Source organism: Vicugna pacos, unplaced genomic scaffold (genome assembly GCF_048564905.1).
Source record: "Vicugna pacos unplaced genomic scaffold, VicPac4 scaffold_14, whole genome shotgun sequence".
NCBI lineage: Eukaryota > Metazoa > Chordata > Mammalia > Artiodactyla > Camelidae > Vicugna > Vicugna pacos.
The window spans coordinates 4,769,841-4,786,211 of NW_027328735.1; the positions used below are offsets into that span (position 1 = coordinate 4,769,841).

General features: G+C 45.2%; 3 long non-coding RNA genes across 3 annotated transcripts; all 3 read right to left on the bottom strand.

The window, feature by feature from the left end:
• Positions 1 to 292: 292 nt before the first annotated feature.
• LOC140692671 (uncharacterized) lies at positions 293 to 5,173 on the bottom strand. The gene is made up of 3 exons (XR_012068254.1): positions 5,089 to 5,173; positions 1,816 to 1,888; positions 293 to 442 (listed from the first exon to the last, which is right to left on the bottom strand). It is a non-coding gene; the product is annotated as an uncharacterized lncRNA (long non-coding RNA).
• A 407-nt stretch (positions 5,174 to 5,580) lies between these two features.
• On the bottom strand, positions 5,581 to 10,465 carry LOC140692672 (uncharacterized). The gene is made up of 3 exons (XR_012068255.1): positions 10,381 to 10,465; positions 7,108 to 7,180; positions 5,581 to 5,734 (listed from the first exon to the last, which is right to left on the bottom strand). It is a non-coding gene; the product is annotated as an uncharacterized lncRNA (long non-coding RNA).
• Positions 10,466 to 10,872: 407 nt separating this feature from the next.
• LOC140692673 (uncharacterized) lies at positions 10,873 to 15,844 on the bottom strand. The gene is made up of 3 exons (XR_012068256.1): positions 15,673 to 15,844; positions 12,400 to 12,472; positions 10,873 to 11,026 (listed from the first exon to the last, which is right to left on the bottom strand). It is a non-coding gene; the product is annotated as an uncharacterized lncRNA (long non-coding RNA).
• Positions 15,845 to 16,371: the final 527 nt, after the last annotated feature.

The following is a 16,371-nucleotide window of genomic DNA, read 5'->3' on the forward strand; positions in this document are numbered from 1 at the left end:
TGGCTTAGGTGTTTGGTCCGGGAAGCTGTGTAAGTTCGAGATACTGCTGCTGCCCAAAGACCTGAGGTCACAGGTCAGTTTCCAGAACCTGAAAGGGCAGACAGTGGAAGATCTGCCTGTCATCAGCTTACTGGTGAGGCTCCGAGGTACTTTCAGACTTGCCCAGTCCTGGTGAAGTCAACTTTAGGGGAGACACGAAGAGAAGCTGGCCGAAAAGCTGGCTGAACGGATTGAGGAGAGATGCGAACACATGGATGAGAGATGTTCTGCTACAATGGAGAATACTGGCATGGAGACAGCTGTAGAGGATACCAGGCTCCAAAGACATTCATGAGACATATTGAACCTCGCTGATACTGGCAGAAACATACGGAGTGCCAACGTGGACTTGAGGAAGTTCCTCAATTCTCTTCTCCAAGAACGGGTCCAAGGTCCCTGACGTCTGCAAGAGAAGAGATGGCAGAGATGATCAAAACGCTCCTGTTCTTGGAAGAGGTCATGGGAATCCACACTTCCCAAGGGGCCTTCCCAAGCCATTCAGACCAGAATTCACCAAGCCCAGGTAAGCCTTTTCCCAGGTTTGGGCCTAGCTAGCAAGCACTTGCCTTCCCTCCCCTCCACACAGGCATCCATTTTGAAGGATCAGTAGCTGAGCTGCAATGAAGCCATTACGAGTAAAACAAGCCCCTCCTAGAATCAGAGTTCCTCCAGCTTCACACTCTGTGAACAACAGTGAACTCCTTAAAGGTCCAATAAACTTGGCTGAAATAGATAGGAATTGAATACTTAGCTCACACCTAGAAACGATGGCCTTCCGCTAGATTCAGCAAATGTTGTGTTTATGTCTTCCCTGGGGTGAAGGGAGTGTGGTAAGAGAGGGGAATCTGACTGAACTTGAATCTGTATTAGGCCTCAATTTTTCAAGACAGTATAGGTAAATAGTACAAGTCAGAAAGAGAACTGTACTGTAAAAGTCGCCAATGATATAAAAGACACAGCTTATGTGGATCGTCTTTCACTTGAGTCAAGCCCCCGTGGGCACTATATCATGCGGGTGCAGACTTGGTTGCGTTAAATGGCTTTACCCAACATGATCGGATGATTAAGCGTTCTCATCACTGATAGAAGAACACCTGGTTCTCCATAGACTAGCATAACTGCAGCAGGGTTCTCCTAGCTAGAATGCCTCTAGGTGCTTTTGGATTCAAACCTAAATGTATATATTTGGTTTCTTTCCTCTTGTATTTTCCTAGAGAGGGATGTTACCCCTTGAAATGCCAATATTGGCCAGTAGGTGTCATTGGGAGTAAAGGGCACCAATGCACAAGTGTATCCAAGTTTGGGGGTTATTTCAAGTTTCCAATAGTTATTTCATGGTTCCTGTTGGTTTCGGAGGCTTCAACCGTAAAGAGCCGACATGAACCCTTTAACAGTTTGGACTGCCAATTTGCATTCTATCTGTCTAGGTTTTCCGTCGAGCTGACAAAATGTTACCAAAATTGACAAGTCTGGCTTCTAGGTCGATTGAGTGTGTTTCAAAAAATAACTTCATTTTCGTATAACTCCCAAAACATGTAAATGAATTCTTTTAAACTTCTTAAAGACTGCAAATGAGATATCAACACAATGTCAAAACAGGTGTATTCGGACCATCCCTCCCACCACGGCTGTATAGAAACAAAGAGCTAAGCAAATATCACATTTCTGTGAAATGTATCTGGATAGTGTTGATTCATCGATGCCCAGTTGGCAGAGAAGAAGTGCAACCTGCACTCACTCGCTCCCATGAACAGAGCAATGGAAACATCCACTCACCCAGCCCTTGGCACAGGACACTTGCCGAAGAGAGGTCTGTTACTTCCAAAGACAGGATGAGGCCTCAGGACACCTGGAAGCAGGAGAAGGCAAAGCAGGAAATGGAATCCAGTGAGGGTCTGACCCCTGGTGATGGAGCAACAAGGGTGAAACTCTGTTTAACTTGGACGCACACTCTCAAGCGGACAGGAGACATGGGATAGAAGGTGATGTGCTGAGATTTACAAGAGTGCACAGCAGATGCTTGGCTGACAGAACTCAAAGAAACCAGCGCAAAATATCCCCACAGTTGATTCGGAGTCCAAGATCCCAGCTGCCACATTTGAGGTAGCAGAGGCAACGTTCTGTGAGGAATAGGGCTACGAATGATGGCACACGCTGAGTCTCAGGGATCTGGAGTGCATTGTGGGATGTGGTGGGTCGAATCAAGAGAGCAAACCAAAATGTGTACCAATGATAAAGCATCAAAACTGGTCACGTGGTTGAGATTACCAATATGTCCCATGGCCACACCCAGTGCATCTGCAGGACCAGGGACCAATTGGGCATTTTGCCAATAGAGCACGTGTGGGGCTGACTCAGAGATATCGTTCATCTGGTCTGAGGGATCCAGGGGGCCTTGGTTTTGAAATCAGAATGAAAAGCCTTAGGATCTGCTACATTCATAACCTGGGCTGGGATTATGGTTTGGTTTGAGGCACAGGATGCGCAACAGCTGTGTGGTTGCCTTCGTGCACCCGTGCCACAAGGATGAGAGGACAAGGAAGAGTGGTCCAAGTCCACAGCGTTAGAAGAGGAAGCATTACCTACAGCATTATCTCCCTAAAGCGGATGCTACATTTTGGATGGCACCAGCACGGTACGGCACCGAGGACACCAAGGTAGGTCTGCGGGATCATTCCAGCAGGCCCTGATATGTGACATCCATAGATATGCTTCCACTGGTGTTTCTGTAGACAGAGAAGCTCTGAGAAGAACTGCTTTCATTGGCACATTCCCGTGGAACTACAAAGCACAAGCGCACTCTCAGTTTGCTGTTTTGGAAACACTCCAAAATGACATAGAGCAGAATGCAGAGCTGAGAACCTTTAAAAGCTTCATTTCCACAAGAGGAAGTGTCCTGCGCACTTTCAGAATTGTGAGATAAGCATTATCAAAATGAAGTTATGCAAATCGAAATAGTATTGGTTTTTCATCAAAACTAATGCAACAACAGCAATTGGAGATATACCAGACAACACACACAGGAACACGATATGGCATCAATGTCTAGGAGAAATTGTCCGCACAGAAATCCCATGGAATTGCGTAGAGCCAAAAGTCTAAAATTTTCACTTAACAAAGCCCTAGAAGTCCACATTACATACCTGATATTACCTGAGCAGTAGAGGTGAAGAAGTACAGTAAAAGAAACAGGAAGTACCATTTTCAGTTCCAAAGATATTGAAGGCCCAAAAGATAAGCTTTCAAACAACTAGACTGCAAAACGCTATCCAGACCATGTGTTGAAAATGGAGGTCAGGAAATCACTGAAAAACAACAGTGTCTCAGAATCACATAAGGCAGAATACCGGAAAAGGGGAAGAGAAAGTCTAAAGACGAGCCAAAAAATATCAGGAAACTCAATGGATGTGATAATATCAGGGCTAAAATTTAGTCGTAAGCAGACTAGATAATGCAGAGGGACGCGTGAATGACTGTGAAGACATGGGATCAGAAAAACCTCGGTCAGAAGCAGACATAGGAAAGCAAGTGCAAAGCAATGTAAACATTGCTGTTGAACCCTGGGTTAAGACAGGGCATGAAAGACTAGAATTCATAAGGGTCCCAGATGGAAAAGCAAGAGATAAGGAAACAAAAAATGTCTGAAAATTTATCTGTAGAAAAATCAGACTGAAACTTCCTGAAAGCCAAGAAAGAATCATGTATGCGAATTCAGGAATTACACAGCATCCAAAGGAGGTGGAATCCCAATAGACCTACCAGCAGCTGTATGATTCAAATCAACAAAGCTCACGAATATCACAGTGATTTAAAATGCACCTGGAGGAAACAACATAGTCACAAGGGAACCTCAAGAGGGGATTCAGCTGATATCTCGGCAGCAATATTGCAGGAGAGGGAGGAGTGCCAGGACACAGACCATATCCTGAATGGCCAAATGCTGCCACCTAGGGGAGCCTATGCCACATGACCGCCAGTCCTAATAACGGCAGAGCTAGAAAATTCCACAAACCGGCAAATCTTAAAAGAATTCAGCAGTTCAAAACTTATCCTACAAGAATGGTTGAGAAATCTACCCTGAATAGAAAAGCAGCAAGATGAAATGGAAAGAAGAAACCATTATTGGAAATGCAAGAAGAGCATGAGTGGCAAAGAAGAAACAAGAAGAAGGCAAGGAGGACATCAAAACCCTAAAGATGGGAGAGGGAAGCAGGAAATCATAGGTGATTGGAAGCACTCTCTTAAGTGAATCAGCTTATTTGACTCTCTGTTTCAAGCTTAAGGAGAGATGCATGGCCTGTCGTGTTTGCAATACAAGCGAGAAGCAGACCAACAAAGAATCAAACCAACAAACAAACACCAAAATGGTACGGTTGGCTGATATTTACCAAGGGAACCATGATTATTCAAAAGAAAATACTTAAGGTGATGTCAAGGATCATTCAGCATGCATCGACCCATTATCGCGGCTTGCATGTACTCAGCACACTTGTATTCGGAGGCGTGCATTCATATTCGTAAATTTTGATTCATAAGAACATATCGTGACCTAACCCTAATGCCGATTTGGAATCAAATGGATTCCTAGTCCGTGATGTAGACTTGTATGTCTTCCAACAGGATGAAGGAATGCCATATTCTAGGCTACGTAGAGAAGAATTGTAAGAAGCCTATAACAAAGGCAAGTAGCTCTGCCAAAGTGTACTAAGAGCAAAAGAGACTGACAGCAAAGTGCACATTGGGGTTGGTTTCATTTCTTGGAATTTCAGCCCCCATGAAACCAATGGATCCATGTCCTGAGAGTGCGGGTGTTTCAGCAGAAATCAGGCGACGCATATGTATTCCGGGTGTACGGATATTATAGGAACATAAGTCTCCTTTAGTGGGTCTCTGTGTACTGTGAACTGTTAGAAAGTTTAAAGACGTGTGAAACCATCAACTGAAAAGGGACACACTTCCCTCCATTGGTACTGTGCATAGAGATCTGAACAAAAGGAAAGAGGGAAGAAGAAAGGCCCATGGGACGCTAGTGGGTAGAATCACATTTACCTTAGGAACTTCTCGTCGGATGCAGCCCCTCCCCCAACACTGACAAGATGCAGCAGCCATTGGGGATGGCAGTTAGCGGTTGGATTCCAGGTGGAATGTTGGTGTGTACCGCGAGGCTTGTTGTGGCTGTTGGATCCTAGGTAACCGGGCAGAGTTCTGTGGGTGGATCAGTGTGATGGAGGGGCTGCCGCCCTCTGTGGAGCTTGGCTTAGGTGTTTGGTCCGGGAAGCTGTGTAAGTTCGAGATACTGCTGCTGCCCAAAGACCTGAGGTCACAGGTCAGTTTCCAGAACCTGAAAGGGCAGACAGTGGAAGATCTGCCTGTCATCAGCTTACTGGTGAGGCTCCGAGGTACTTTCAGACTTGCCCAGTCCTGGTGAAGTCAACTTTAGGGGAGACACGAAGAGAAGCTGGCCGAAAAGCTGGCTGAACGGATTGAGGAGAGATGCGAACACATGGATGAGAGATGTTCTGCTACAATGGAGAATACTGGCATGGAGACAGCTGTAGAGGATACCAGGCTCCAAAGACATTCATGAGACATATTGAACCTCGCTGATACTGGCAGAAACATACGGAGTGCCAACGTGGACTTGAGGAAGTTCCTCAATTCTCTTCTCCAAGAACGGGTCCAAGGTCCCTGACGTCTGCAAGAGAAGAGATGGCAGAGATGATCAAAACGCTCCTGTTCTTGGAAGAGGTCATGGGAATCCACACTTCCCAAGGGGCCTTCCCAAGCCATTCAGACCAGAATTCACCAAGCCCAGGTAAGCCTTTTCCCAGGTTTGGGCCTAGCTAGCAAGCACTTGCCTTCCCTCCCCTCCACACAGGCATCCATTTTGAAGGATCAGTAGCTGAGCTGCAATGAAGCCATTACGAGTAAAACAAGCCCCTCCTAGAATCAGAGTTCCTCCAGCTTCACACTCTGTGAACAACAGTGAACTCCTTAAAGGTCCAATAAACTTGGCTGAAATAGATAGGAATTGAATACTTAGCTCACACCTAGAAACGATGGCCTTCCGCTAGATTCAGCAAATGTTGTGTTTATGTCTTCCCTGGGGTGAAGGGAGTGTGGTAAGAGAGGGGAATCTGACTGAACTTGAATCTGTATTAGGCCTCAATTTTTCAAGACAGTATAGGTAAATAGTACAAGTCAGAAAGAGAACTGTACTGTAAAAGTCGCCAATGATATAAAAGACACAGCTTATGTGGATCGTCTTTCACTTGAGTCAAGCCCCCGTGGGCACTATATCATGCGGGTGCAGACTTGGTTGCGTTAAATGGCTTTACCCAACATGATCGGATGATTAAGCGTTCTCATCACTGATAGAAGAACACCTGGTTCTCCATAGACTAGCATAACTGCAGCAGGGTTCTCCTAGCTAGAATGCCTCTAGGTGCTTTTGGATTCAAACCTAAATGTATATATTTGGTTTCTTTCCTCTTGTATTTTCCTAGAGAGGGATGTTACCCCTTGAAATGCCAATATTGGCCAGTAGGTGTCATTGGGAGTAAAGGGCACCAATGCACAAGTGTATCCAAGTTTGGGGGTTATTTCAAGTTTCCAATAGTTATTTCATGGTTCCTGTTGGTTTCGGAGGCTTCAACCGTAAAGAGCCGACATGAACCCTTTAACAGTTTGGACTGCCAATTTGCATTCTATCTGTCTAGGTTTTCCGTCGAGCTGACAAAATGTTACCAAAATTGACAAGTCTGGCTTCTAGGTCGATTGAGTGTGTTTCAAAAAATAACTTCATTTTCGTATAACTCCCAAAACATGTAAATGAATTCTTTTAAACTTCTTAAAGACTGCAAATGAGATATCAACACAATGTCAAAACAGGTGTATTCGGACCATCCCTCCCACCACGGCTGTATAGAAACAAAGAGCTAAGCAAATATCACATTTCTGTGAAATGTATCTGGATAGTGTTGATTCATCGATGCCCAGTTGGCAGAGAAGAAGTGCAACCTGCACTCACTCGCTCCCATGAACAGAGCAATGGAAACATCCACTCACCCAGCCCTTGGCACAGGACACTTGCCGAAGAGAGGTCTGTTACTTCCAAAGACAGGATGAGGCCTCAGGACACCTGGAAGCAGGAGAAGGCAAAGCAGGAAATGGAATCCAGTGAGGGTCTGACCCCTGGTGATGGAGCAACAAGGGTGAAACTCTGTTTAACTTGGACGCACACTCTCAAGCGGACAGGAGACATGGGATAGAAGGTGATGTGCTGAGATTTACAAGAGTGCACAGCAGATGCTTGGCTGACAGAACTCAAAGAAACCAGCGCAAAATATCCCCACAGTTGATTCGGAGTCCAAGATCCCAGCTGCCACATTTGAGGTAGCAGAGGCAACGTTCTGTGAGGAATAGGGCTACGAATGATGGCACACGCTGAGTCTCAGGGATCTGGAGTGCATTGTGGGATGTGGTGGGTCGAATCAAGAGAGCAAACCAAAATGTGTACCAATGATAAAGCATCAAAACTGGTCACGTGGTTGAGATTACCAATATGTCCCATGGCCACACCCAGTGCATCTGCAGGACCAGGGACCAATTGGGCATTTTGCCAATAGAGCACGTGTGGGGCTGACTCAGAGATATCGTTCATCTGGTCTGAGGGATCCAGGGGGCCTTGGTTTTGAAATCAGAATGAAAAGCCTTAGGATCTGCTACATTCATAACCTGGGCTGGGATTATGGTTTGGTTTGAGGCACAGGATGCGCAACAGCTGTGTGGTTGCCTTCGTGCACCCGTGCCACAAGGATGAGAGGACAAGGAAGAGTGGTCCAAGTCCACAGCGTTAGAAGAGGAAGCATTACCTACAGCATTATCTCCCTAAAGCGGATGCTACATTTTGGATGGCACCAGCACGGTACGGCACCGAGGACACCAAGGTAGGTCTGCGGGATCATTCCAGCAGGCCCTGATATGTGACATCCATAGATATGCTTCCACTGGTGTTTCTGTAGACAGAGAAGCTCTGAGAAGAACTGCTTTCATTGGCACATTCCCGTGGAACTACAAAGCACAAGCGCACTCTCAGTTTGCTGTTTTGGAAACACTCCAAAATGACATAGAGCAGAATGCAGAGCTGAGAACCTTTAAAAGCTTCATTTCCACAAGAGGAAGTGTCCTGCGCACTTTCAGAATTGTGAGATAAGCATTATCAAAATGAAGTTATGCAAATCGAAATAGTATTGGTTTTTCATCAAAACTAATGCAACAACAGCAATTGGAGATATACCAGACAACACACACAGGAACACGATATGGCATCAATGTCTAGGAGAAATTGTCCGCACAGAAATCCCATGGAATTGCGTAGAGCCAAAAGTCTAAAATTTTCACTTAACAAAGCCCTAGAAGTCCACATTACATACCTGATATTACCTGAGCAGTAGAGGTGAAGAAGTACAGTAAAAGAAACAGGAAGTACCATTTTCAGTTCCAAAGATATTGAAGGCCCAAAAGATAAGCTTTCAAACAACTAGACTGCAAAACGCTATCCAGACCATGTGTTGAAAATGGAGGTCAGGAAATCACTGAAAAACAACAGTGTCTCAGAATCACATAAGGCAGAATACCGGAAAAGGGGAAGAGAAAGTCTAAAGACGAGCCAAAAAATATCAGGAAACTCAATGGATGTGATAATATCAGGGCTAAAATTTAGTCGTAAGCAGACTAGATAATGCAGAGGGACGCGTGAATGACTGTGAAGACATGGGATCAGAAAAACCTCGGTCAGAAGCAGACATAGGAAAGCAAGTGCAAAGCAATGTAAACATTGCTGTTGAACCCTGGGTTAAGACAGGGCATGAAAGACTAGAATTCATAAGGGTCCCAGATGGAAAAGCAAGAGATAAGGAAACAAAAAATGTCTGAAAATTTATCTGTAGAAAAATCAGACTGAAACTTCCTGAAAGCCAAGAAAGAATCATGTATGCGAATTCAGGAATTACACAGCATCCAAAGGAGGTGGAATCCCAATAGACCTACCAGCAGCTGTATGATTCAAATCAACAAAGCTCACGAATATCACAGTGATTTAAAATGCACCTGGAGGAAACAACATAGTCACAAGGGAACCTCAAGAGGGGATTCAGCTGATATCTCGGCAGCAATATTGCAGGAGAGGGAGGAGTGCCAGGACACAGACCATATCCTGAATGGCCAAATGCTGCCACCTAGGGGAGCCTATGCCACATGACCGCCAGTCCTAATAACGGCAGAGCTAGAAAATTCCACAAACCGGCAAATCTTAAAAGAATTCAGCAGTTCAAAACTTATCCTACAAGAATGGTTGAGAAATCTACCCTGAATAGAAAAGCAGCAAGATGAAATGGAAAGAAGAAACCATTATTGGAAATGCAAGAAGAGCATGAGTGGCAAAGAAGAAACAAGAAGAAGGCAAGGAGGACATCAAAACCCTAAAGATGGGAGAGGGAAGCAGGAAATCATAGGTGATTGGAAGCACTCTCTTAAGTGAATCAGCTTATTTGACTCTCTGTTTCAAGCTTAAGGAGAGATGCATGGCCTGTCGTGTTTGCAATACAAGCGAGAAGCAGACCAACAAAGAATCAAACCAACAAACAAACACCAAAATGGTACGGTTGGCTGATATTTACCAAGGGAACCATGATTATTCAAAAGAAAATACTTAAGGTGATGTCAAGGATCATTCAGCATGCATCGACCCATTATCGCGGCTTGCATGTACTCAGCACACTTGTATTCGGAGGCGTGCATTCATATTCGTAAATTTTGATTCATAAGAACATATCGTGACCTAACCCTAATGCCGATTTGGAATCAAATGGATTCCTAGTCCGTGATGTAGACTTGTATGTCTTCCAACAGGATGAAGGAATGCCATATTCTAGGCTACGTAGAGAAGAATTGTAAGAAGCCTATAACAAAGGCAAGTAGCTCTGCCAAAGTGTACTAAGAGCAAAAGAGACTGACAGCAAAGTGCACATTGGGGTTGGTTTCATTTCTTGGAATTTCAGCCCCCATGAAACCAATGGATCCATGTCCTGAGAGTGCGGGTGTTTCAGCAGAAATCAGGCGACGCATATGTATTCCGGGTGTACGGATATTATAGGAACATAAGTCTCCTTTAGTGGGTCTCTGTGTACTGTGAACTGTTAGAAAGTTTAAAGACGTGTGAAACCATCAACTGAAAAGGGACACACTTCCCTCCATTGGTACTGTGCATAGAGATCTGAACAAAAGGAAAGAGGGAAGAAGAAAGGCCCATGGGACGCTAGTGGGTAGAATCACATTTACCTTAGGAACTTCTCGTCGGATGCAGCCCCTCCCCCAACACTGACAAGATGCAGCAGCCATTGGGGATGGCAGTTAGCGGTTGGATTCCAGGTGGAATGTTGGTGTGTACCGCGAGGCTTGTTGTGGCTGTTGGATCCTAGGTAACCGGGCAGAGTTCTGTGGGTGGATCAGTGTGATGGAGGGGCTGCCGCCCTCTGTGGAGCTTGGCTTAGGTGTTTGGTCCGGGAAGCTGTGTAAGTTCGAGATACTGCTGCTGCCCAAAGACCTGAGGTCACAGGTCAGTTTCCAGAACCTGAAAGGGCAGACAGTGGAAGATCTGCCTGTCATCAGCTTACTGGTGAGGCTCCGAGGTACTTTCAGACTTGCCCAGTCCTGGTGAAGTCAACTTTAGGGGAGACACGAAGAGAAGCTGGCCGAAAAGCTGGCTGAACGGATTGAGGAGAGATGCGAACACATGGATGAGAGATGTTCTGCTACAATGGAGAATACTGGCGTGGAGACAGCTGTAGAGGATACCAGGCTCCAAAGACATTCATGAGACATATTGAACCTCGCTGATACTGGCAGAAACATACGGAGTGCCAATGTGGACTTGAGGAAGTTCCTCAATTCTCTTCTCCAAGAATGGGTCCAAGGTCCCTGACGTCTGCAAGAGAAGAGATGGCAGAGATGATCAAAATGCTCCTGTTCTTGGAAGAGGTCATGGGAATCCACACTTCCCAAGGGGCCTTCCCAAGCCATTCAGACCAGAATTCACCAAGCCCAGGTAAGCCTTTTCCCAGGTTTGGGCCTAGCTAGCAAGCACTTGCCTTCCCTCCCCTCCACACAGGCATCCATTTTGAAGGATCAGTAGCTGAGCTGCAATGAAGCCATTACGAGTAAAACAAGCCCCTCCTAGAATCAGAGTTCCTCCAGCTTCACACTCTGTGAACAACAGTGAACTCCTTAAAGGTCCAATAAACTTGGCTGAAATAGATAGGAATTGAATACTTAGCTCACACCTAGAAACGATGGCCTTCCGCTAGATTCAGCAAATGTTGTGTTTATGTCTTCCCTTGGGTGAAGGGAGTGTGGTAAGAGAGGGGAATCTGACTGAACATGAATCTGTATTAGGCCTCAATTTTTCAACACAGTATAGGTAAATAGTACAAGTCAGAAAGAGAACTGTACTGTAAAAGTCGCCAATGATATAAAAGACACAGCTTATGTGGATCGTCTTTCACTTGAGTCAAGCCCCCGTGGGCACTATATCATGCGGGTGCAGACTTGGTTGCGTTAAATGGCTTTACCCAACATGATCGGATGATAAAGCGTTCTCATCACTGATAGAAGAACACCTGGTTCTCCATAGACTAGCATAACTGCAGCAGGGTTCTCCTAGCTAGAATGCCTCTAGGTGCTTTTGGATTCAAACCTAAATGTATATATTTGGTTTCTTTCCTCTTGTATTTTCCTAGAGAGGGATGTTACCCCTTGAAATGCCAATATTGGCCAGTAGGTGTCATTGGGAGTAAAGGGCACCAATGCACAAGTGTATCCAAGTTTGGGGGTTATTTCAAGTTTCCAATAGTTATTTCATGGTTCCTGTTGGTTCCGGAGGCTTCAACCGTAAAGAGCCGACATGAACCCTTTAACAGTTTGGACTGCCAATTTGCATTCTATCTGTCTAGGTTTTCCGTCGAGCTGACAAAATGTTACCAAAATTGACAAGTCTGGCTTCTAGGTCGATTGAGTGTGTTTCAAAAAATAACTTCATTTTCGTATAACTCCCAAAACATGTAAATGAATTCTTTTAAACTTCTTAAAGACTGCAAATGAGATATCAACACAATGTCAAAACAGGTGTATTCGGACCATCCCTCCCACCACGGCTGTATAGAAACAAAGAGCTAAGCAAATATCACATTTCTGTGAAATGTATCTGGATAGTGTTGATTCATCGATGCCCAGTTGGCAGAGAAGAAGTGCAACCTGCACTCACTCGCTCCCATGAACAGAGCAATGGAAACATCCACTCACCCAGCCCTTGGCACAGGACACTTGCCGAAGAGAGGTCTGTTACTTCCAAAGACAGGATGAGGCCTCAGGACACCTGGAAGCAGGAGAAGGCAAAGCAGGAAATGGAATCCAGTGAGGGTCTGACCCCTGGTGATGGAGCAACAAGGGTGAAACTCTGTTTAACTTGGACGCACACTCTCAAGCGGACAGGAGACATGGGATAGAAGGTGATGTGCTGAGATTTACAAGAGTGCACAGCAGATGCTTGGCTGACAGAACTCAAAGAAACCAGCACAAAATATCCCCACAGTTTATTCGGAGTCCAAGATCCCAGCTGCCACATTTGAGGTAGCAGAGGCAACGTTCTGTGAGGGATAGGGCTACGAATGATGGCACACGCTGAGTCTCAGGGATCTGGAGTGCATTGTGGGATGTGGTGGGTCGAATCAAGAGAGCAAACCAAAATGTGTACCAATGATAAAGCATCAAAACTGGTCACGTGGTTGAGATTACCAATATGTCCCATGGCCACACCCAGTGCATCTGCAGGACCAGGGACCAATTGGGCATTTTGCCAATAGAGCACGTGTGGGGCTGACTCAGAGATATCGTTCATCTGGTCTGAGGGATCCAGGGGGCCTTGGTTTTGAAATCAGAATGAAAAGCCTTAGGATCTGCTACATTCATAACCTGGGCTGGGATTATGGTTTGGTTTGAGGCACAGGATGCGCAACAGCTGTGTGGTTGCCTTCGTGCACCCGTGCCACAAGGATGAGAGGACAAGGAAGAGTGGTCCAAGTCCACAGCGTTAGAAGAGGAAGCATTACCTACAGCATTATCTCCCTAAAGCGGATGCTACATTTTGGATGGCACCAGCACGGTACGGCACCGAGGACACCAAGGTAGGTCTGCGGGATCATTCCAGCAGGCCCTGATATGTGACATCCATAGATATGCTTCCACTGGTGTTTCTGTAGACAGAGAAGCTCTGAGAAGAACTGCTTTCATTGGGACATTCCCGTGGAACTACAAAGCACAAGCGCACTCTCAGTTTGCTGTTTTGGAAACACTCCAAAATGACATAGAGCAGAATGCAGAGCTGAGAACCTTTAAAAGCTTCATTTCCACAAGAGGAAGTGTCCTGCGCACTTTCAGAATTGTGAGATAAGCATTATCAAAATGAAGTTATGCAAATCGAAATAGTATTGGTTTTTCATCAAAACTAATGCAACAACAGCAATTGGAGATATACCAGACAACACACACAGGAACACGATATGGCATCAATGTCTAGGAGAAATTGTCCGCACAGAAATCCCATGGAATTGCGTAGAGCCAAAAGTCTAAAATTTTCACTTAACAAAGCCCTAGAAGTCCACATTACATACCTGATATTACCTGAGCAGTAGAGGTGAAGAAGTACAGTAAAAGAAACAGGAAGTACCATTTTCAGTTCCAAAGATATTGAAGGCCCAAAAGATAAGCTTTCAAACAACTAGACTGCAAAACGCTATCCAGACCATGTGTTGAAAATGGAGGTCAGGAAATCACTGAAAAACAACAGTGTCTCAGAATCACATAAGGCAGAATACCGGAAAAGGGGAAGAGAAAGTCTAAAGACGAGCCAAAAAATATCAGGAAACTCAATGGATGTGATAATATCAGGGCTAAAATTTAGTCGTAAGCAGACTAGATAATGCAGAGGGACGCGTGAATGACTGTGAAGACATGGGATCAGAAAAACCTCGGTCAGAAGCAGACATAGGAAAGCAAGTGCAAAGCAATGTAAACATTGCTGTTGAACCCTGGGTTAAGACAGGGCATGAAAGACTAGAATTCATAAGGGTCCCAGATGGAAAAGCAAGAGATAAGGAAACAAAAAATGTCTGAAAATTTATCTGTAGAAAAATCAGACTGAAACTTCCTGAAAGCCAAGAAAGAATCATGTATGCGAATTCAGGAATTACACAGCATCCAAAGGAGGTGGAATCCCAATAGACCTACCAGCAGCTGTATGATTCAAATCAACAAAGCTCACGAATATCACAGTGATTTAAAATGCACCTGGAGGAAACAACATAGTCACAAGGGAACCTCAAGAGGGGATTCAGCTGATATCTCGGCAGCAATATTGCAGGAGAGGGAGGAGTGCCAGGACACAGACCATATCCTGAATGGCCAAATGCTGCCACCTAGGGGAGCCTATGCCACATGACCGCCAGTCCTAATAACGGCAGAGCTAGAAAATTCCACAAACCGGCAAATCTTAAAAGAATTCAGCAGTTCAAAACTTATCCTACAAGAATGGTTGAGAAATCTACCCTGAATAGAAAAGCAGCAAGATGAAATGGAAAGAAGAAACCATTATTGGAAATGCAAGAAGAGCATGAGTGGCAAAGAAGAAACAAGAAGAAGGCAAGGAGGACATCAAAACCCTAAAGATGGGAGAGGGAAGCAGGAAATCATAGGTGATTGGAAGCACTCTCTTAAGTGAATCAGCTTATTTGACTCTCTGTTTCAAGCTTAAGGAGAGATGCATGGCCTGTCGTGTTTGCAATACAAGCGAGAAGCAGACCAACAAAGAATCAAACCAACAAACAAACACCAAAATGCTACGGTTGGCTGATATTTACCAAGGGAACCATGATTATTCAAAAGAAAATACTTAAGGTGATGTCAAGGATCATTCAGCATGCATCGACCCATTATCGCGGCTTGCATGTACTCAGCACACTTGTATTCGGAGGCGTGCATTCATATTCGTAAATTTTGATTCATAAGAACATATCGTGACCTAACCCTAATGCCGATTTGGAATCAAATGGATTCCTAGTCCGTGATGTAGACTTGTATGTCTTCCAACAGGATGAAGGAATGCCATATTCTAGGCTACGTAGAGAAGAATTGTAAGAAGCCTATAACAAAGGCAAGTAGCTCTGCCAAAGTGTACTAAGAGCAAAAGAGACTGACAGCAAAGTGCACATTGGGGTTGGTTTCATTTCTTGGAATTTCAGCCCCCATGAAACCAATGGATCCATGTCCTGAGAGTGCGGGTGTTTCAGCAGAAATCAGGCGACGCATATGTATTCCGGGTGTACGGATATTATAGGAACATAAGTCTCCTTTAGTGGGTCTCTGTGTACTGTGAACTGTTAGAAAGTTTAAAGACGTGTGAAACCATCAACTGAAAAGGGACACACTTCCCTCCATTGGTACTGTGCATAGAGATCTGAACAAAAGGAAAGAGGGAAGAAGAAAGGCCCATGGGACGCTAGTGGGTAGAATCACATTTACCTTAGGAACTTCTCGTCGGATGCAGCCCCTCCCCCAACACTGACAAGATGCAGCAGCCATTGGGGATGGCAGTTAGCGGTTGGATTCCAGGTGGAATGTTGGTGTGTACCGCGAGGCTTGTTGTGGCTGTTGGATCCTAGGTAACCGGGCAGAGTTCTGTGGGTGGATCAGTGTGATGGAGGGGCTGCCGCCCTCTGTGGAGCTTGGCTTAGGTGTTTGGTCCGGGAAGCTGTGTAAGTTCGAGATACTGCTGCTGCCCAAAGACCTGAGGTCACAGGTCAGTTTCCAGAACCTGAAAGGGCAGACAGTGGAAGATCTGCCTGTCATCAGCTTACTGGTGAGGCTCCGAGGTACTTTCAGACTTGCCCAGTCCTGGTGAAGTCAACTTTAGGGGAGACACGAAGAGAAGCTGGCCGAAAAGCTGGCTGAACGGATTGAGGAGAGATGCGAACACATGGATGAGAGATGTTCTGCTACAATGGAGAATACTGGCGTGGAGACAGCTGTAGAGGATACCAGGCTCAAAAGACATTCATGAGACATATTGAACCTCGCTGATACTGGCAGAAACATACGGAGTGCCAACGTGGACTTGAGGAAGTTCCTCAATTCTCTTCTCCAAGAACGGGTCCAAGGTCCCTGACGTCTGCAAGAGAAGAGATGGCAGAGATGATCAAAATGCTCCTGTTCTTGGAAGAG